Raw genomic sequence first — 21,986 nt, 5'->3', positions numbered from 1 at the left:
CAAGTCGAACAAATTTTAACATTGTTTCATCGGAGGGCTAATGCAATCGTCTTTTTAACATACACCACATGACATAGCCATAGGTACGTACGATTGTATTTACACGTAGCCGCCGATGACTTCACAATCCGTATATCTCTCGTTTGAGCTCGTCCATGGAGTACCTGTTTAGAACCCGACGATCGTCATGTTGTGGGCTCGTGTCGACTGACCGGAATAGAAATAATGCTGTCGGCGACACACGATCGTCGTCATCGTCGTCTTGCTGCTGTCGCACACACACGCTCATGTCAGAGACATAGTTGTTCATCTTACACAAACATGTTCGCCCACCTGGTAACGCACTGCGCAATCTCAAAGAATGCCGCGTAGTCAGCAACCAGCAAAATGATTCGCATAACATCAGTTTTCACAGTGCTTGGCGTCTCCTTCATTTTTTCTGTATTTCCTCAATGTTAAAAAAACACTCGTGGTTCTGGATATATTGAGGACGGCAGTCATTCATCATTGTGTTGTAAAACGGGAACTATTGATTCGTGCCCATGCCTTTGCGAATGAAAGTTACATTCATTTCTCATATTTCTCAATGACAACGCTTCCGAAAGTTTGTGGTACTGATTATGAGTAAAAATAAGGAAAAACATGCCGTAATATCTCCCTCTACGCAGTGGATGAGATCTCACGCTTTGGCGATGACCACTGTGCATGACGTCGACTTGGCAACTCCGAGACAAGCTCGATGACTTGTCGCAAGTAATAGGAGCAACTTGATGTATTCCCACGTGTGCAACGTGGGATACTCCCACGTTGCACACGTAGGAGTATCCGGGGCTCCGTAATATGAAGAGGCCTCGAAGCGAGTTTGCGAAACAGCCCTGTGGCTCATGGTTTTACATGGCCAAACACGAACTCGCCTATCTGGATGATGTCTCATTTTGATTCAGAAAATCCCAGCGGCACAGGCTAGATATCCTCCTTCACAATGCAACACTAACAGATAATTCGTAGAAAAGTATATACAAGAGCCCATTTATACTAGGTATAGATCACAAAAGAGCAGACTTCCGGCCTAGTTGATGGGCAGCACATACTGAAATGGTTATGAGGCATCATGGCAATTACGTGCAGCTCTAATATAGAAACACAGGTGTCAGCGAGCAACACTCGTATTGTGGGCGATATACCACCGTGAAAAATGGCGCAACGCATTTTAGAACCATAGATCGGAAATTTGCCGTACTCCCTTGTAGAGTCTGAGCCAGAACTGCTCGCCACTGTACGGTAAGTCACCAAGTTTGGTCCAGAAAATAAATGAGAACGTTGCAATAGAGATGGTGTAGATGTACTTATTCGCAGAGACACCTCTGAAAGTGAAGAGTTGCTCTTCGTCGCAGGCGGTACTCTACAGTGCCGACCGGCTTTCCAGCGTTACTTTGTCTGACAGTCGGCTGCAGTAAACATCTGATTTTTTTAGAAACTCAACCAGGTGTTCCTTTATTTACTGTGCCTGAATATGTCTTACCTTGGCGTAGCAAGATGGCCGGGATTGCTCTCTAAACCAGAAGTTTTCATTCCCGGCAATATATTTTTGTTAAGTATACAAGGGAGCACTACCAATACGAAGATTCCAGCTTTCATTTCTACTAAAAGACCGCACGTTTTCCATGGCATTCTAGATGGTTCCCATGTAAACACAATTCAGAATTACTTATCAGATATTATGAACTTCCGCTGATCAATGGAAAACGAGCCGAATCTTTCACAGGTATTTCATTGTTGAGCAACTGTAGTACTACCAGCCAACCAAAGAAGCTGAAACCATAGCAAGATTTGCATAGATGTGTGTTATTGGTATGCTGGCACGTTTAAAATTAGCTGTATTTTTGTTTGTTGCTTTTTGACTTAGTATAAAAGCTTTCACAGGTGTCACGAAAGGAAGAGCTGGAAGTTTAGCGTTTGTGCTTGTTTGTCTTGCTTCCTTCCCTCATTCGGAGTTGCGATTATTCAAGAAAACGTCATGGAATACCAAGTGGCTCAAACCGCCACCCTAGTACGAGGGAGGTTCCGAAAGTAAGAATACATGCCCGTTGCCGTTTCAATGACGGAAGGAGCGTCAGCGGAGGAGGAAAGACACATGCACAGAGCGCCGAAGAAGGGAGAGTAGCAGCACACCGGCGTGCCCGAAGTTATTCGAGTACACGTCAGGATGACAGGCAGACGTGTGCTGACAAGGCGGTTGCCAATGGAAGTGCGTGCTGTTATCCGCTATGATAGGGCACCTAACTGTTCTCTGCATTGAAAGCCACACTCTCGGGACGTCACCCGTCACTTCCAAAACAATGCTTAGGTGTAGCAGGCTGTGCGACAGTTCCCTGCATCGCAGAGCACCGAGTTTTACCAGAATGGTTTCTTCAAACTGATTGCACGCTACGACAAATGTCTCAATGTCGGTGGCGACTACGAGGAAACATAGTGCAAGGTGTGTAGTTCATGATGCTATGGAGTACTTTTTTTTTGGGGCAGTAAAATTTTCGTGTGAAAATACATGACGAAACTTACTTTCGGAACGTCCCTCGTACGTGCACAAAGAAAAACAACACGCACACACAGCGCTATTTGTGTGTCTTGATCTTCCTCAGCATTCAGATGCTAGTCGCATTACACTGAAAGCCTTCAGGATTATGCAGCAGCATGCCCAACTCCCAACCCGCATCGTCTTTCAAGGGGCTTTAACTTGAACTCTATATAAACATATCGATAATCACAGTCAGTGTCTTCACTTTCGCGCAAGGTCATAAACATAAGTTTTCAAGCCACCGAGATAAGATTTATCGCCCTTATTGATGTCTGCACGGCTTGGATACGATGTATACACGTACAGGGGTCATGTTCTGGATTGATAACTTTGAAGCATATCCCATTTAGCGAAATTTGACTGGCCAAGACAGCGGAAGCTGATATGACTATACATATAGCACCAGCATGCCTCCCATCAGCGTTATTTTCACGTTATGTAGATTTCGTCTGTCATTGGCGGGATGCTGGTCGCTCCAATGAGACTGCTGGATGTTAGGTTGCGTAAAAGTGAATGTAACCGAAAAACGATCTATGTAGAATAAGGCTCAGCCTCTTGGCATGATGGCCTGACGATATTAATTATTTATATGCTGTGTGCTGACCTGCTCTTCAGTGCGCTCCTCTGTGGCAGCATGTGCCCCAGAAGGCGCTGCCGGAACGTGAGGTTCGTGCCGGTGTTCTCCGCTACCAAGCGCTGCTCCGCCATGTGCCGTGAGCCAGGTAATTAAAAGGATACGGCAACGTATGCAGCTGGTCATTAAAGCACAGGTATCTTCTTGGCGGCTTTCCGCTGAGCTCAACACGAGGAATCACTTCATGCTTGACTGTTCCAGAACTCAAGATATTAACCGAGACCGAAGAAGCAGCGGTGACATGGCGTGCTCATTACATTTTGCTTATTCACTCTTGTTTTCTATATTTTAATTTGTCGTTACCCGAATGCCTTGCGTTGCGTGACTGTACTTTGAAGGTATTCTTGCCGTTTTTCCTACTGTGGTCATATATTATTTTGTTTTGGTTTGGCGTGCAGAGTTTGGTTCAGCACAACCCTGACTCTAGTGTCAGTTACTCGCAAGTTTCTTTCCTTCCCTTCGTCTGTTTCTATGCTTAACAATAAATCAATCAGTAAATAAATAAATAAATATATAAATAAATAAATAAATAAATAAATAAATCAATCAATGTATTACCATCCACAGGAACAACCTGGTGGTCTTGATAGTGGCGCACGCGAGAAATAATAAAACATGCACACACAGGTATATATTCATCAACAACTTGGAATAAAAGGTGCACTCTCTATAAGACTGCGGTTTACAGCATATAGGGCATCTCAGCTAGCGTTAGCCTAGCTGTTCAACGGAACGTATTATTTAAAAAAACATGGTGCAATATACGATTTGAAGACGTATGGTGTTCTTTCGTCAGCGTTCTGACTACCGAACACCGTACGTCTTCAAATCATATCTTGCAGCGCGTTTTTTAAAGAATCTTGCGTTGAACGGCGTGGCTAACATTAGCTGAGACACATGGTATCACATACATAAAATAGCACAACCTAACATAGCATAACACAGCACTACATAACATTACAGAACATTACAAAGTATAACACGTAAGACACAAAATGAAAACATTGATGAGATTTCTAGAAGTGTGGACACCACGCACGCGATAACCGTCACGTGGAACAAGGCGGACACATACATGCCAATAAACAAGAATTAAGAGCACAAATGCCATACTCCAACGGTCCACTGTCAATGAACATAGACATTTCTGGAAATAAATCATGAAATGAATTCGAGTGCTGCTTGGAAAGAGGACAAATGTCTTTGGAATATGTCAACTTCGTGTGAGTGTCCGTTGAAGGCCCGAATAATCCTGGCCAAGGGATTCCTTAAAGTGGCAGAAATAGATACATGAAAAGGTCGAGACACCCTAGTAATTTTTGCGGGAATTCTTATACTAATGTTAAGCAGGAAATGTTAAGAAGGAAAGGCAGGGAGGTTAACCAGACTGGACTAATGTTAAGCAATATTTCTATACAATCAATGGGATCATTTGCAAGCTTGAATAAGAAAGCTAGGTCAGTTTTCTTGCGTCTGCAGTCTAGGTCATCTCGACCGAGCGAGCATTCAGAGCGAGACTGTTGTTCACGGCCGACCTGCCTAGAGCATCGATATCAATGTACAGCGATAAATTTCCTCTGATCTTTGTCTACTCGATCTTTGTTATACCGGCAAGCATTGTTCCAAACGGCAACAGAATATTCCAGCAGAGGTCAGTAGAGCGATGTGTACAGCTTAAGAAATGCCACTTGTATTCGTGAACTCCCTCAAGATTCGACTTACTGGGCCCAGGGTGCGCAGGCCGCGCTTATATACTCATACACTCTATTTGGGGCGAGAAGTGAGCTTGGACACAAAGATAATTCGAAGGTTAGTGGACCCCATACCGAGAAATGTTCATCCTGTCCACAACAAGGTGAGAAGGGATGCCAGGGTCAAATGCATTCTGCGTAAACTGCACCAACAACACAGCTCAGCTCTTTTTGTCGATGCAACTAGTTATGGATAGGGCAACCGCTGCGCTATTGCCGTGGTCGATGAGAATGGTAACTTAATAAGCGCGGCGTCACTAAGAACGAGCTCAATTCATGCCGCCGAAGAAGCAAGCATAGCACTTGCAATTACAATGAGGAGAAGCTTCGTGATTTTCACCGATCCCCGTACAGCTATTAGGAACTACTCAGCCGACTTTGTCTCAGTGGAAGCACACAAGTTACTTATACACAGTCTTAATACTCATAATTACGAGCAACTGGATAGCTCACACCTAGTCTGGTTTCTTGCTCATCAGGGCCACTCTGTCAGCCCCAATGGCTGCGATCCTAACGAGCAAGCTCACTCTGCTGTGCAAGATCTCACATGTCACGCATCAGATTAGGAACTGCTCCAGGATGACGACGGCTCCCACAAAGACCCACTTAGTACTTTTCACGAGATCACCTCACACTACAGGGACGGCAGGAGATTTTTTTCCTCCCCCCCATCAGAAGCTCAACCGAGCTCAGGCAGTCACATTAAGAATGATTCAAACTAAATCTTATCCCACACCTTTTGTGCTTAACAAAATTGACCAGGATTTTCCCGCGGAATGTAAAAATTGTGGACACACTCCGTGTCTATTTGATCATATGTTCTGGCTGTGCCCCAACCAAAGGGCTTCGGATCTCAACAGTGAGGAGGACTGGAGTCGGCGCATATCCAGCGAAGTCCTCCAAGATCAACTCCTGGCCGTCCGGAGAGCTCACGACATTGGGAAAGCCTTTGACCTACCGGTGCCTACGTGGGTGGAGCCACCGACTTAGCCTGGGGGCTTTTGCCCTCGGGCCCTAGTTTCTCTGGACCACAATAAAGTTCTTGCCATGCCATGCCAGTACATCAAACTCCCGACGGAGTGTGGCTTCGCCCAGGTGGTAAGGGAAACGGGACTCATATGTATTGACTGTATATAACGTTACTTTCGTCTTTTGGCCGTTGACCACTATAGTCTATTTTGCACGCACGAATCGACAAGCGCGAATACGTGTTCTTCAATTTTAGGTTCTTGTTAGACTTTTGCGCGCACAAAGACAGGACGTCGAACGAAGAAGGAACACACAACATGCGCAAACTTCAACTGGCTTTTATTGTGACCGCGACATATAGATATACGCTTCCACAATCAGAAAAAAAAAACAGGATGTGTGCGCAGTTTTTGTGCGCGCAAAAGTCTAATAAGAACCATGTACAACCAACTTGCCCAAAACGTAACGCTTTTCAATTACAGTGCCGTCACGAAGGAGCGAAATTTGTTTGGATATTTTATGTCATCGACAAAGCAAGAAGGACGAGCTCTTTGTGACGTTGGATACATCATTTACAAAGAGACAAAAGAGCTGCGGTTCAAGGACAAAGCCCTGTGGCACACCACTCTGCGTGGAAGTTGTGTGTGCAGTACAGACTGAAACATTTTCGAGGCAGAGCACAGGAGAGATATCGGTCTGTTCTTTTGTACGTCTGTTCTCGAGCCAGATTTGTGGACGGGAATGACACGAGAGATCTTCCATGGTATACGATATGTTCGTGTTTTGAGGCAGATGTTGTATATGCAAGTTAGGATTGGACTAAATCACTGACTGATTTAATTAAAGCCATAGGAATGCCATCAGGGCCACGTGACAGCGACGGTTTCGCGCTCTGAAATCACTTTTGGCGATGAGTTCTTCTCTAAAAGAAGTATTGCTTGGCGTATTAACACCAACTGGTGGAAGGTCAGACGGAGTGGGTCCACCGCCCCTGCTTAACACTGATTGAAAGAGTGTTGTGCAAATGCATCTCCGTCGTCCTCGATAGTTTCATGATTGCTTATTAACAGAGAAATAATACATTTTTACTCGGTGTCGAACTCAGTTGCACATATTTCCAGAAATTTCTAGCTTTTTCAGAAAGGTCATTTTCGACTGAGCTTATTTAGTTATTGTGATCATGATTGTACAGTTTCTTACTGAAATATCGGTGCTCCTTGAATACAGCTTTCCATTTTGCAGATACGCTCTCCGTTCTTTCGTGGCCATGCTCTTTGCATTTCAGTGATTTGCGAAGCTCAGTCGATAACCAAAATGGGTAGCGTGAAGGGTTTAGGGAAACACACATATGCATTCCTTCCTGCTGAACGCCAGTTAAATGTTGAACTTTATAATTTGCATTGCTTGATTTTAATATAGGGGGCCAGTCTTCTTTATAAAGATAGTAACAAAGACTGACGTAAACCCTAGCGGCGAAATTATACTGCGGAGAGTCCGACGCTTACGGTGCATTTTTTTTTGAGGTCTGAGTATTGTCACAATTAAGAAACACGGATGATACCTTTCTGATCGAACCAGTTTTCTGTCATAATGGGAGACACGCATGCTCTCCATGTTCGACAAGCATAAGTCGAATATGTTACCATGCGAGTTCGGCCCGTGGTTCAACTGTAAGAGTTTGTTAAAAGGAATAAAATCTCGGAGAGTGGATACCTTATGTGTAATGTAGTTATTAAGGTGAGATATTGACAGATTGTCCAGCTACGCTAAAATCTCCAAGTATTATAAATTTATGCTTAGGGTAAGAAGTGATAATATCCTCAATTAATTGAAGACGCTCATGAAATATAGATGAATTTGTTGAGGGAGGTATATAAATATGTGATATGTAAAAAGAGCGAATAATAATAATAATAATAATAATAATATAATAATAATTGCACCACAAGAAAAAATACATAGTAGGCGGGCCTGTAGAAGCCTAAATGGCTTGTGTGACTGGGCCTGGCAGCGCCGGCAACAGCGATGAGGTCAGCGTATGTACATACAGGCGTTACCTCAAAACGTGCAAACAAGAAAAACCAAATACATGTTATTCCAACGTAGTTGGAATCAAATGTATAATAATAATAATAATAATAATAATAATAATAATAATAATAATAATAACTGCTAACAGCTTCTTAGTTAAGTACTGATTTTGACTGTCAGACGTGAGCACATATTGCATACACCGCGTGTAATAGGTGTGAACTGCACTAACCTGGTTCGGATGCGAAGCATGCCCGAATTTCGTAACTTCTGGCTCCATTCAGCACATTGAACTCGAATGGGCGTCTCTGCGCTCAGTCACCGGTGCAGACCAATGAAGAGCGAACCACTGTTGCAATGCACATTTCGGAAGAACAATCTCGCAACGAGTGTGCCGTCTCAATCTGAGTTCCAACACAATGGCAGACACTGATGTGTGTGTCCCGCTTTATCAGAAAATACAGCCCTCTAGGAGAGTGGAAAAGGTGAAACGAAAAAGAAAAAAAAGTAGGGAAGTTAACCAGACTACAGCTGGTTTGCTAGTGTACATCGAGGGAGGAAAAAGCAGGACGATGTGTATACCTGTAAATGTTAACAACGTGCGGATGTTTTTCCCTTCAGTTTTCACTCGAAAACACCGGGTGGGCGTAAACAGAACTAATTTGCTGCAGGTCCTGTTAAGCGCCATAGTATGTACACGCAAAGAACAAAAGCGCCGTCATTTAGGCAACTGGGGGCGCTTAGTATAGTTACGTCGAAAGCACCTCCGAAACATTTCACGGGCACATGCACGGAGGCTGTGCGTGAACTCGGACTTAGGCAGTTAAGCGCAGCGCTGTGCGGACCGCCCGACTGCACCGTGTAACCCCGAGCACGCATGGCACTGCTCATTGAGCAGCAGTAAACGTGTGTCTGGTTTGGTCTCGAAGCGCGCTCTAAGAGTCCGCCTCTTCCTGCCAGGCCAACGAGACGTCGATTGCCTTTCCCGGCATCGCCCCCTCTTTCGCCGCCGCATATCAAGTGGGCGCTAATTATCCGTTTCATTAGCCAGCACGGCTGCTACAGGCTTTCGAGTAGCCTGCCCCATTGCTTCCGCTGGAGCACGTGCTCTACGACGCTTTGTGCTTTAGGTCGCGCTTGTTCTCTTTGCTGGCCGAGCCGCTGATGTGAGTGTCTTTTGTTTCTGGGAGCTTGCGACTCATCGGTCCCTCTCGTGAGAGCGAATAGCTCGCTTCCTCGTTTGCTGCGTTAACCCGGCCGCCTTCTGGCAACACGGACAACTTAATTGCCGAGGATTGAGTTTGGTGTGTCACCCGATCGCGTGCACACTTTCGATCGGTTACGACACCCGTATACTTCGACCGGAACGTATACGAAGATAAAGTAATTTGGATGTTACAGCGTGCTTACACTTGCTTATTGTTTACTTGGTGTAGTTGGGCGTCGCAGAATCAGTCTTTGAAGAAAGTATTGGAAAACAGATGTCGACTGCGACGTGAACAGATAAGCTAAGCAGTGGTTTGCTGCTTGACTACCTTCATTAAAGAGTTATATGTTGTTAGTGCTTACACATTCATCGATTTCTAACTGCTAGAGTCAAATATTTATCAATTTAGCCGGATATTTTGGATTTATTTATTTTGCCCGGCAAGCGCAACCATGTCCATGAGCCTATATATGCTTGTATTGTGCTCCACTTAATCCAGTATGATGGATAGGCGGGCGAAAAAGTACCGTCGAGAGGACGGTAGAACATTTGCTCATGCTTTATTGCTTTATTACTCATGCATTTGCTTTATTTGCTCATGTCTACCATCACGCACACTTGGTTGATGCGGCGCGTTCCGTTTTCAAGCGATACAATAAGTTGCTCTACAATTTGAATTCTGAATTGCGCAAGTTGTTCGTAACTCGAGAAACGACGTTTGACACGGACAAATATAGAGCTAAGACCGCGGGAAGTCAACTGACAATGAAGCCAAGGAAAGCGCACACTATTTACAATTTTTAACTGCAGAAATAGTTATGTAGAAGGGTTACTTTTTACGAAAAACGTGATATTCTAATATAGCAACAGGAACTCGTGGTGGAACAAAAGGCACATTGTCGTCACTGATAGCGGAGCACAAATCGGTATGAGGCACACGGTTTTCTACCAATTGAACTACGGCGATAGCTATGCCCCTGCGCACTTTCTTGGATATTTATGTATATGTAAAATAACCAATGTCAACCAGTGCCCCTCACGGCCATGGCGGCGGCAATAGAACCTATATAAAATTGCAGAATCACGTATACTTGAATTTAGGAACAGGCAACTGTCCTAGAAAACCTTGTACTCTATACCTCAAGGCACCGAGGCCTCCCGAGTCCTGATTGTCGCTACACAGTGAGCGAGAATAATCGGGAAAACTGAGCAGCTCGATGTTTAGTAACAACATTACGAAGTCAACATACAATAAAGACAATGAAATCATACGGGAATTTAGCTGTTTTTTATTGAACTGTACAATTTTTTACGCATATTAGTTTACCTTCTGATAAACTTCCTATCCTTGACAAAGGAAATGGACTAAAGTGCTTGGTGCGTTAAACTACAGGCATCACGTGTAAAACGTGATCTCAGTAGCAGGCAACTGACCACTGAAATCTGCTTCTACAGCCGCTACCACGGCTGTATATGATGCTGACTTGAGCTACCAGCGCCATAACTGACTCGCTCTTAATCCCGTTTCACATAAGTTCTACTATGTAAGAGATTTTTGGACATATGTTCCACTTACAAGAACTGGAATTTGGGTGTGTTTGTAAGAGTTCATGTTCCACTTACTTAGTGTAACCTATGTGGAATAAGATTAAGACTCTGCACATACTCTATGTACAGTGCTCACCGATTGGAACACTGGAGTCGGAGCGCATGGCTGCGAGAGCTTCTTGCTTCTTGGTGTGGGGACATCGAACTGATGTATTTTGGTATAGCATGACAACAAAAAGCTCTTTCGACGCATTGGGACTAAATTTGTTATCCCAGCGATCAGCCAGCCCTTACCCGTAGCGCAAAAAGTGCCGACTGCTAGACGGTCCCGGTAACGCTTTTTACTCGCTGAGCCTTGTATTTAAATATTCGAAAAAATGGACGGTAGGACTATTGTCGCCGTATATCAATCAGTAGAGCACCGATGGCGTCATGCGGCGGTTGTTGGTTCAGCTCGTACCGGCTGTTAAATACATTTTTCTCTTTTTTTTCTTTTCTTCCCTTTTTTTTTCTGCCCCACAGCGGCGCTTTTGGTGTGTTGCGACACCTCGGACCTTATCACATGGGGGGTTGGAGCCTCCCGCGTGTAGCCGTGTGTGGCTTAGCCGTGTCAGGTGAAGGGATGATCCTGGGGGACGAGCCGATGCCGGGTGTTAGAAATTTTAAGCGCTCCCTGGAGAGGCAACACACCTCTTTGGCCTCTGCTTCACGTAGACGGCACCCCCGGACATACCCACCCGGGAGAAATCGGTAGTTGCCTTTTCCTGTCCTCCTCTCAAATCTTCGACTTTCTCTCTCGCCATTATCATCCTTTCCTGTCTTCTTTTCACTTATTCTCACTTCCGAATTTCCGGGCGGCAAGGGTTACGCGTGTGTAATACATTCAGTCTTGGGTATATATACATATTATGTTATAGCGGCGAAGCATGGCTGGCGTCTGCAGGTTCCTCGGAACCTGTAGCATCCCCTTGTTCGGCTCGGTGGTGAGTGGCTGCCACTGCCGCAGAATTTTTAAACCACGTTATGACAGAAGCGTTCCCCCACCCTCCAGATCGACCTCTGAAAAGAGGTCGCACAGAAGCACCGGTTCAATTTACCCTCCGAACCAACGTATGCATATAGACACCTTTACGCTTTACCACGTATTACATATTGAAGGGACAACTATATGCGTAGGCTATATGCTCTTTCTTGGCGGTGAAATGCTTCGTAGAAAAACTTGGTAAACACTACAAAGCCTCGATAATGACCAGCGGCGACCGCCTAATTGAAATGAGAAACAAACAAAAAGTATAAAAACTGTCTGGTCAAGCCAGTATTGGTGACATGAAAGTCACGATTTCCACCCATCCCTCTCTAAACATCTACAGGGGCGTTACCTCAGAAAAAAGTTTCTCAGATCGAGTGAAGAGGAACTCTTTAAGAGGTTCCAAGAACAAAATGTGATCAAAGTTCAAAGAATAACAATCCGAAGAAACGATGAACATGTCATGTGATTCTTACTTTTGGCACAATCATTCTCTCCGCCTCTCTCGACACAGGTTATGGAAAGATCAATGTCAGACCGGGATTTACCTCAAATGATTAGTGCGGTATTGTCAGCATAAATAATGGCGTTTGGTGATATTAGTGATCATTGGAAGTCATTACCATGGAGCGAGAAGGGTACGGACCGCAAAACTGATCCTTGCGGAACGCCTGTAACAATAGTGTTATATTGAGAAGAAAAGGCACCAAGACTTACATATTGCTTTCGACCGCCTAAGTAAATAGAAAAGAAGTTCATAGTAGCTTCGCTAAAGCCGTAGATCTGTAAGATTTCACAGCGAAGCTGTATATGCCTAGGCGAAACACTCGTGGTCGGACCACGGAAAACCTACTGCGGCGGTATGAGCCATTGCATGCGTCTTGCGTGACGGACAGACAAAGTTGTCGTTGAGTAGGCAGAGAAATCCACGCATTATTGCAGGGAAGGGACACAGAGGGGGACGGGGTTAAGACAATATCATGATGACATGATTAAACAAATACTTTTACAGTTAAGCTGTACATGCCTAGGCAAAACACTCGCGGTCCGACCTCAGAAACCCTCCGGCGGAAGGGGCGGCGCGCCATTGGCTACGCCGATAGTGACGTCGTTTCTCTCTCGGAGCATAGCACGCACGCAGTAGTCTCTCTCCGACTTCGCAGTAGGTTCAAAAATGTGTCCCTGTCTTTAACTAAAATGAAGTGCGCGGCCCCTGTGTGTCACTTGGTAACTACAGTGCACAGCCGAGTCATAACCACTATGAAATACGCATTACGAAAGACAAATACGTAATTCAGAAAGACTTTGATGAACTCGCTGGATTAACGCAATGAACCGCTTATTGTGCCCCTCCATGATGGTGATTATGCGAAGCCCTGTGTGCGACATTTCCAATAAACACGGTTATAAACCCAGGCCAAACGTGTCCGTAACCTCTCTAAAAAGCACAGAGACGTAATGAATAATTGAGGAAGAGTTTATTAAGCCATTAGAATTAACCCAGCGATAAACATCGGGGCTGCACATTTCAACTTGAGTTTGAGTTCGAGTTTGAGTTTATTCAACCACATGGCAGGTACATAAAAGTGCACATGTACGTGGTTAGGTGTGATGGGAAAAAAGCTGCATTTAACAGCTTGACTGGCCCCATCACCCGGAAAACAACGTTTCATTACAAAATTATAGGCAGCGGAGAGCGACAATACAAAAGGAACACACATGTGGCCCGTCACAACAAAGCGCAAAATAAAACTATGAAATATATAAAAAACAAATTAAACAACAAAGCAATAGATAATGCATGACATTAATTAACTGTCACGAAAGTGACCTAACATTAGATGAAGAGGACATTCAGGACATTCTATGTAGTATATCAGTATTGGACAAATTACGTAAACTTTCAATTGTTAATTTCCATTTGTTCAGTACACTCGGCAGGCAGAAATGTAATGTTTGCAGTCCATAATTAGTACGAGGACATGGTACATACCAATTCTCTGTATGTCGGGTAAGGCGACTGGCCGGATTTGGTTGCAAATCGGCCAACGTATGTAAAAGGGTACTTCCTCTGCGTATTTCTGAATTAAAAGTTGACAAGAGCTTATATTCGTAATAAATGTTTACTCTTAAAATTCTATACTTTATGAATAATGAAGCAGTGTGTGCGTTATGCGATACACCTTCAATACACCTCAGGGCATTTTTTTGCATCACGACCAGATTATTTAATGATGATTTAGAGCCTGTGGACCAAACCAGATGACAATAGTGTAAATGCGAAGAAAAAAGAGCGTTATATAATAATAGCTTTTGTTTTACAGGTAATATACTGTGACACCGACGCAGCACACCCAATACTCTGCAAAGTTTATTGCTTATGTATTCCGTATGGTGATTCCATGCCATATGTACATGGAAGAGAACACCGAGAGTTTTAACAGTTTGGGAAAATTCAATTTCGTTATTATTAAGGGTTAGCTTGAGAGTGGTTTCGTATAATTTGGATTTCGCACGGAACAGTACAGCCTTGGTTTTAGAGCAGTTAAAGTGTAGTGAATTTGCTATACTCCATGCATATATTTTATTTAGCACTTCATTTGCAGACACGATGAGGTCATCAGCCATTTCAACAGAAAAAAATAGACTGGTATCATCCGCCTTAGATCATCCGCCTCTGTAGATTACATAATCTACAGAGCTGTCAATGTGTACGATATCGTTAATAAAAATATTAAATAACGGGTCCCAATATGCTTCCTTGAGGTACCCCATCTTTAATTTTCATGGGTGATGGTAGCTCTCGGTTGATTGAGACGCATTGTGGCCGATTAGATAAACAGCTTTTGATTAAAGTTAAAATAACACCACGAACTCCATAACATTGGAGCTTTTCTAACATTGTAGCACGATTTATCCTTGTAGAAATCTAGGAATATTCCTAGGGTAAGTTCCTTTGCTTCCACATTCCTTAGAATCAATTCCTTTTGGTAAAGTAAGGCACTTTCTGTAGACAGACCTGACTGAAAGTCGAATTGTGACGACGTAATAACCTTATGTCTATTAAAAAACTTAGACAGTCGAATGAAAATAAGTTTTTCGCACCCCCTAGAAAAAACCGTCAAAATGGATATGGGTCTATAGTTACCTAAAATGCCCTTGTCTCCACCCTTATATATAACCGTTACATTAGCGGTTTTATTATATATTTATTATTATTTATATTTATTTTATTTATATTTATTATTATTAGTTATATATTTGTAGTGATGTACAGGCCACCAGATGGTAATATTGATTCATTTATACAATATTTAGAAAATCTATTTTCCGTTGTCAATGAGCTAAATTATACATTGATTCTGGGAGGAGACATTAACATAGATATGTTGAGCAATACACCTAAACAGATGAGGTTTTCAGACTTTCTTGCTTCCTTTTTCTTAAGAAACGTAATCACTATGCCAGCGCATAGTACCGATAGCAGTTCTACTCTGCTAGACTTGTTCATTACGAATAGTACAAATAGTACAATACAGGCAGGCGTCCTTGATGCCCCAATAAGCGATCATTTCGCCATATATTTAGTCCTTAACAACATAACTAATAAGAGGAGTCAAACCTTTCCTGCTGCTTATTTTCAACAAATAAATCCACGAACCTTATCCCCTTTCAGAGACGAAATTAGCACAATAAATTGGAGTAACGCTCTATCTTCCTCCTCCTCTGATCTCGCTTATGATAGCTTTATTGATGCCCTATGTTCTGTGTATAAAAAACATTTTACTTACAAAGCTTTTAAGAGACCGAGGCGGGCGCGCAAACCTTGGATTTCTTCAGCAATACTTAATATGATAAAAGAAAAAAAAATACGTTATATCGAGCGTTTCTGATAAAGCGAGACCCGGATAAATTCAAAGCTTTCAAACTCACTAACATACAGAAACAAGCCAAACGTAATTATTACTTCATGATTTTTGATGGTGTCATTGATTCCAAACAAATGTGGAACAAACTAAATTTTATTATATCTGCTAGACAAGTTACTAACGATATTTGTGAGCTCTCTATCAACAATAAATTATACAAAGGTGCAGTTCTTGCAAACAAGTTCAATGAGTATTTTACCTCATTGGTTGACAGTACTCCAAATTGTGATTCATTAGATTATTTGCCTCCCCCACTAACTGATTCTTTGTTTGCGAATCCCACAGACGCGCAGGAGGTCATCAGTGTTTTTCGCAACTTGTAAAAGCGAGGACATAGATGGCTTAAAATTAGAACCTATAATATTTATCTTGTATCTTATATGTGTCTGCTTAGGTCACATATATAATCTCTTGTTTGCCGCAGGAGTGTCGCTGGCTTACCATCTGTACGGGGTGCATCGACGGTGTTTCTTTAAAAGCATGGAGTGAATGACTGTGTCGATGGCTTTCTTTAAATATAAAAATATTGCGCTGTGTCTGCGTACTTTGTGTGTCTCCTTTGTCTCCCTCGGTTCCCGCACTGTAGCCTTCCACTATGTTCAACCAACAAGCCCAACTATTGTTACTCTAAAAATATTTCCACCGCAATTTCCCTTTTGTGCAGTGATGCGTATATATACTGTGTGTTAGTTCTAACACTGCTGATGATGCTGATCTATTGGCTCGGAATCCATGGTGAAAATCTATTAGAAGCTTGTTTGCGTTTACGTAGTGTTTTAACTGAGCCGCAAGGACCTTGTAAAATACACTTATTCTTTATTTATGAGCAGAGGGACAACCCGATAGCTTCAAGGGTGATTGATATCAACCCTTTTATGTGCAGGAGAAACTCTCGCGAGCTTTAAAATGTCAACCTATGTGCCTCGGCTCATGGCGTTATTAAATATTTTTGTAACTACTGGCCCAAGAACATCGATGTTTTCTTTGAAAGCTTTTGCGGTAATGCCATCGAGACCAGCAGCTTTGTATCAATGCATGCCTGATATAACGGCGGTTACAGTATGCTCGTCTACCTGCTCCAAGCAAAACGTACTAGGGATGGCCGGGCAATTCACATTGTTCTCACCAGCTGCAATGCGGTATGCTAACTGTGGACCAATGCTAGTAAAGTATGCATTAGAAATTTCGGCACATTTGGCATCAACCGGCTCATCAATTACATTTTCACACCCTCTCACATATTTTTTATCATTTCCTTGTGCTCGTTCTATTAAAAAAGTTTTGCATTCTTTTTTCCGCCTCCGCATTAGAGCCACTACATGCTTACGTGGGATTCGGAAATTTTGCAGGTAATTGTTATCTTTCTGTTCTTTTTTAATTTTTTGTACCACCAATAATTTTACCTTATAGCTGTAAGTATGGCGTTAGTCATTTAGGGGCATACAGGTTCCTCGTACTTGCTGTGTTTATATCTGGTGCATTCAGCTATCATGTGTGTCAATGAATTTGCTAAGTTTGCACATTCGATATGAGTGTCACTGTTAAATAGTTCCTGACGTTATTTTTAGTTAATTTTCCCCCGCAATATTTTATAGTTAACTCTGCGATTTGCCGAGAGGTTGCTCTTTGTAACGGCGTTATCTGTGTTGCGATATGAAGCTAATATAGGGCAGCGGTCAGTGAGACTCACATCATATATGCCAGAAAATATACTAATACTGTTGCACAAAATATGGGCTACAGTCGTAGATGCACTCGACGAAATTCTCGTAGGTTCACAGATATGTTCTTCAAACTGCATGAGTGCAGCAGAAGAGAGTATTCACAATTTGTGTCTTCGCGAATATCGTCGTTGAAGTCGCCGACAACATTGATAGTACCATAGCTCTTAGTTCTGAGGGTGGAAAAAGATAGATAGAAAAGATAGAAAAACCGGTAGGTTCGACCATGGTGGCTGGTACATTGCACCAACAACAGTGCGTGAATGTAAAAGAACAGAGAGTGATTCAACTGCACTGTCACTTATTTTCCACATCGAAGTTTAATCTAAATGGCAACGTCAGCTTGATTAGCAAAGCTACACCACGCGATGCCCCTGCAACCCTTGGATTGCTAATAAGACTACATCTGGGTATGCAAATGTGCTCACCCATCCTAAACGACGTTTCCGTTAAACCAATTACGGCAAATGTAAAATTGTGCTGTGCCAAGAAGGAAAGCGTTATGTCTTTGTTTGAATACATATTTCGAGGTTGTAGCCGTCACCGCTCTGTCTCACAAAACCATGATCATTTGTTCACTGCACTTTCCGCCTCATACCCATTTTGCTATTAAACACCCAGAAAGCTTAACAGAACAGTTACCGGAGCCTTTCGTTTTGGTAAGAGATTTTAATGTGCATTGTACTTTTCGGGGCAGTGACAAAACTGAACAAAGAGGGAAGCGCGTTGAAGATTTTATTTTGTCGAATGACATCTGCCTTTTAAACTCAGGCGCATCGACACACTCTTTCACTGACTTCGTGCACTATTAGTTGTTTAGATGTGGCATTCAGCTCACCATCTCTGTTTAGCGATCTTAAATGGGAAGCCCTAGACACATTATATGGTAGTGATCACTTACCCGCAGTCATCAAACTCTCACCATCACCACCAACCTTAGGCGTTACACCACGCCAATGGCAAGTGCGACTCTCTGACTGGTCGGTCTTTGTAGAGAATGCGAACCTTGAAGTTGCCTTTTCACCAGAACTGAGCGTTCAATGCTCAACGAAAAGTTAACCGAGGTTATAATCTCAGCGGCAGAAAAGGTTATACCCCAGTCATCCTGTTTCTGTTTTCTGCGCAAGAAGCTGACTACCTGGTGGACAGACGAATGTACATAAGATAATATACAACAAAAGACGGTCTCGGGAATCCCACGAAGAAGCCTGACCTATAGCAACCTCCTAAGCTTCAAAAAGGCCAAAGCCAAAGCACAATTTATTCGAAGCCAGGCATGGAAATCTTCTTGGGAAAATACATATCCTCAATTAATAGTTCGGTCGCGTCTAAACGAATGTGGGACCAGGTGAGGAAGTGTAGAGGCGCGTACTCGTCCAACACAATACTACTACTTAGAAGTCCAGGCACGCAAATAACACTACAATACCAGGCCAATGTTTTAGGTGAACACTTTTACAACATCCCAAGTTCAGCGATTTATTGAAATACATTTATAAAGTAGAAAGAGTCGGCTGAAAAACAAAGACTGCTTACTACCTGTGCTTCAAGTGAATTTATGTAATGACCCTCTTACACTACAGGAAATGAATAGTTATTTCTGTAGGTGAAAAAACGGAAACAAGTCTTGACCGTGTCCACCATACAATGCTGACACATCTATCTCAAGCATCGGCAAAGACACTTCTTGAATCTTTCAGCAAAATATGGGAATCTGGGGTAAGCCTAAAGATCGGAAAAACGCGTTAGTTGTGCCATTTCTAAAATCTGGGAAACCCCCAACATCCCTGAGCAGCTACCGAGCCATTGCACTAACAAGTTGTTTAGCAAAATCGTATCAGAGCATTATAAACATAAGATTCATATTGATCCGCCAAGCCGCCTAATAGACACGCACAAGTGCGGATACAAAAGAAGGCTGCTCCATCAGTCAACCATGTCGCCCTTCTAGAACATGAAATACGACATGCACTTCTACACAAACAACACAGTCTCACCCTTAGCTATCACTTAGAGAAAGCGTATGATACCACATGGTTCTAAAGAATTACACTCTTTGGAATCGCGCATAGAACGCAGCCAAGTGAAGCGAACTTATACAGTGTTCTCGCTTCACTTTGCTGAGTGCTTGAAGCCTCTGCCTTACGGGGGTACGAACCGCAGTTCTGGCCCTATACTGCCGCCGGGATAGGCCCACATTACACGAAAAATGCCGACTAACTTGAGGCTAACAGCTTCACCGTAAAACTATTACAGTTCTGTTTTCCTAGAAACGGAGCTTATACTGCGATCCATTTCTGAAATTGAATGAGGCAACAAGCCGGTCAAACAAGACTATACATTTTTAGGCGTAACTTTCGACACAAAACTGAACTTCCTAGCCCACATTAACAAAACAAAAATTAAAGCAAATGCAGTATTAAATATTCAAAGTGCGATCGCAGAAGCGCTGGGGATCTGACTGAGCCTGCCTATTACGTATTTACCAGTCCCATGTCCGTAGCATTCTCGGCTGTGATTGGGTAGTTTATGGTGCAGCAAGGCGATCTTACACTTAAAGGACTTGATTTAATTCATAATCCCGGGCTGCGACTGGCCTGCGGTGCTCACAAAACGTCGCCTTTCCCAAGTTTATACGTTAAGTACATGAACAAAATCACAGGGGGCAAGGAAAGCGACCAATGTAGGCTCTGTTCAGAAACAGGAACACTCACACACATAATGTGCAAATGCACCTCGCTCCCGTTTTGTCACCCCCCCGTCAGCAGCGAGACTGACTGGACAGCCTGGCTCAGTTCCGGGGACGTCGACCGACAGCTTGAACTGGTGGAATGGGCGGAGAAGGCCAAGCAGGCCCAGGGCCTTACTTGAGCCGAATCCCTCAGCCACATCCCCCTTTACCCTTCCCCCTTTCAATAAAGTTTATCACCACCACTGCGATGAGCCTTTCTTACAGCACAGCAGAGCACTACTTAATCTTTCCCATATGTACTGAGAATTCTATCATCACCACAACAGGTACGCTAATTTGGTTAAAACACGTTGGCGAGCTGGTTGGTTAGAATCCATGGTAGAGTGTATAAGCGGGATTGAACGAGGACGTAGAAAGAAACAGATACACAGACACAGCGCTGTGTCCGTGTATCTGTTTCTTTCTACGTCCTCGCTCAGTCGCGCTCATACACTCTACCATGAACAAGTATGCTACAGCATCGAAACACTACACAAATAAACCGAATATGATTCGCCCACTTGTAATACGATGCGAGGAATACTGTCATATTTATAATATTCCCCATGAGGTCCTGCAGGTTGTTGAAAGGCAGGTTGTTGAAAAGACTGGCTCCATGGTGAGATTTTACCATGATATGTGATATGTGATATGATACATGTTATATGCTACATCATACAAGATGTAGACGTGCTCGGCAAGGTGCGCTGCAGTGACCACAGGATGGTAAGAACTCGAATTAGCCTTGAATTGAGGAGGAAACGGAAGAAACTGGTACATAAGAAACCAATCAATGAGTTAGCGGTAAGAGGGAAACTAGAGGAATTCCGGATCAAGCTACAGAACAGGTATTCGGCTTTAACCCAGGAAAAGGACCATAGTGTTGAAGCAATGAACGACAATCTTATGCGCATCATTAAGGAGTGCGCAATAGAAGTCGGTGGTAACGCCGTTAAACAGGAAACCAGTAAGCTATCGCAGGAGACGAAAGATCTGATCAAGAAACGCCAATGTATGAAAGCCTCTAACCCTACAGCTAGAATAGAACTGGCAGAACTTTCTAAGGTAATCAACAAGCGTAAGACAGCGAACATAAGGAACTATAATATGGATAGAATTGAACAGGCTCTCAGGAACGGAGGAAGCCTAAAAGCAGTAAAGAAGAAACTAGGAATAGGCAAGAATCAGATGTGTGCGTTAAGAGACAAAGCCGGCAATATCGTTACTAATATGGATGAGATAGTTCAAGTGGCTGAAGAGTTTTATAGAGATTTATACAGTACCAGTAACACCCACGACGATAAGGTGAGAGAGAATAGTCTAGAGGAACTTGAAATCCCACAAGTAACACCGGAAGAGGTAAAGAACGCCTTGGGAGCTATGCAAAGGGGGAAGGCAGCTGGGGAGGATCAGGTAACAGCAGATTTGTTGAAGGATGGTGGGAACACTGTCCTAGAAAGGTTGGCCGCCCTATATACACAATGCCTCATGACCTCGAACGTACCGGAATCTTGGAAGAACGCTAACATAATCCTAATCCATAAGAAAGGGGACGCCAAAGACTTGAAAAATTATAGACCGATCAGCTTACTGTCCGTTCCCTACAAAGTATTTACTAAGGTAATCGCAAATAGAATCAGGAATACCTTAGACTTCTGTTAACCAAAGGACCAGGCAGGATTCCGTAAAGGCTACTCAACAATAGACCATATTCACACTATCAATCAGGTGATAGAGAAATGTGCGGAATATAACCAACCCTTATATATAGCCTTCATTGATTACGAAAAAGCATTTGATTCAGTCGAAACCTCAGCAGTCATGGAGGCACTACGGAATCAGGGTGTAGATGAGCCATATGTA

This window comes from Dermacentor andersoni, chromosome 1 (assembly GCF_023375885.2).
Source record: "Dermacentor andersoni chromosome 1, qqDerAnde1_hic_scaffold, whole genome shotgun sequence".
NCBI lineage: Eukaryota > Metazoa > Arthropoda > Arachnida > Ixodida > Ixodidae > Dermacentor > Dermacentor andersoni.
Note: the sequence above shows the minus strand (reverse complement) of the source record.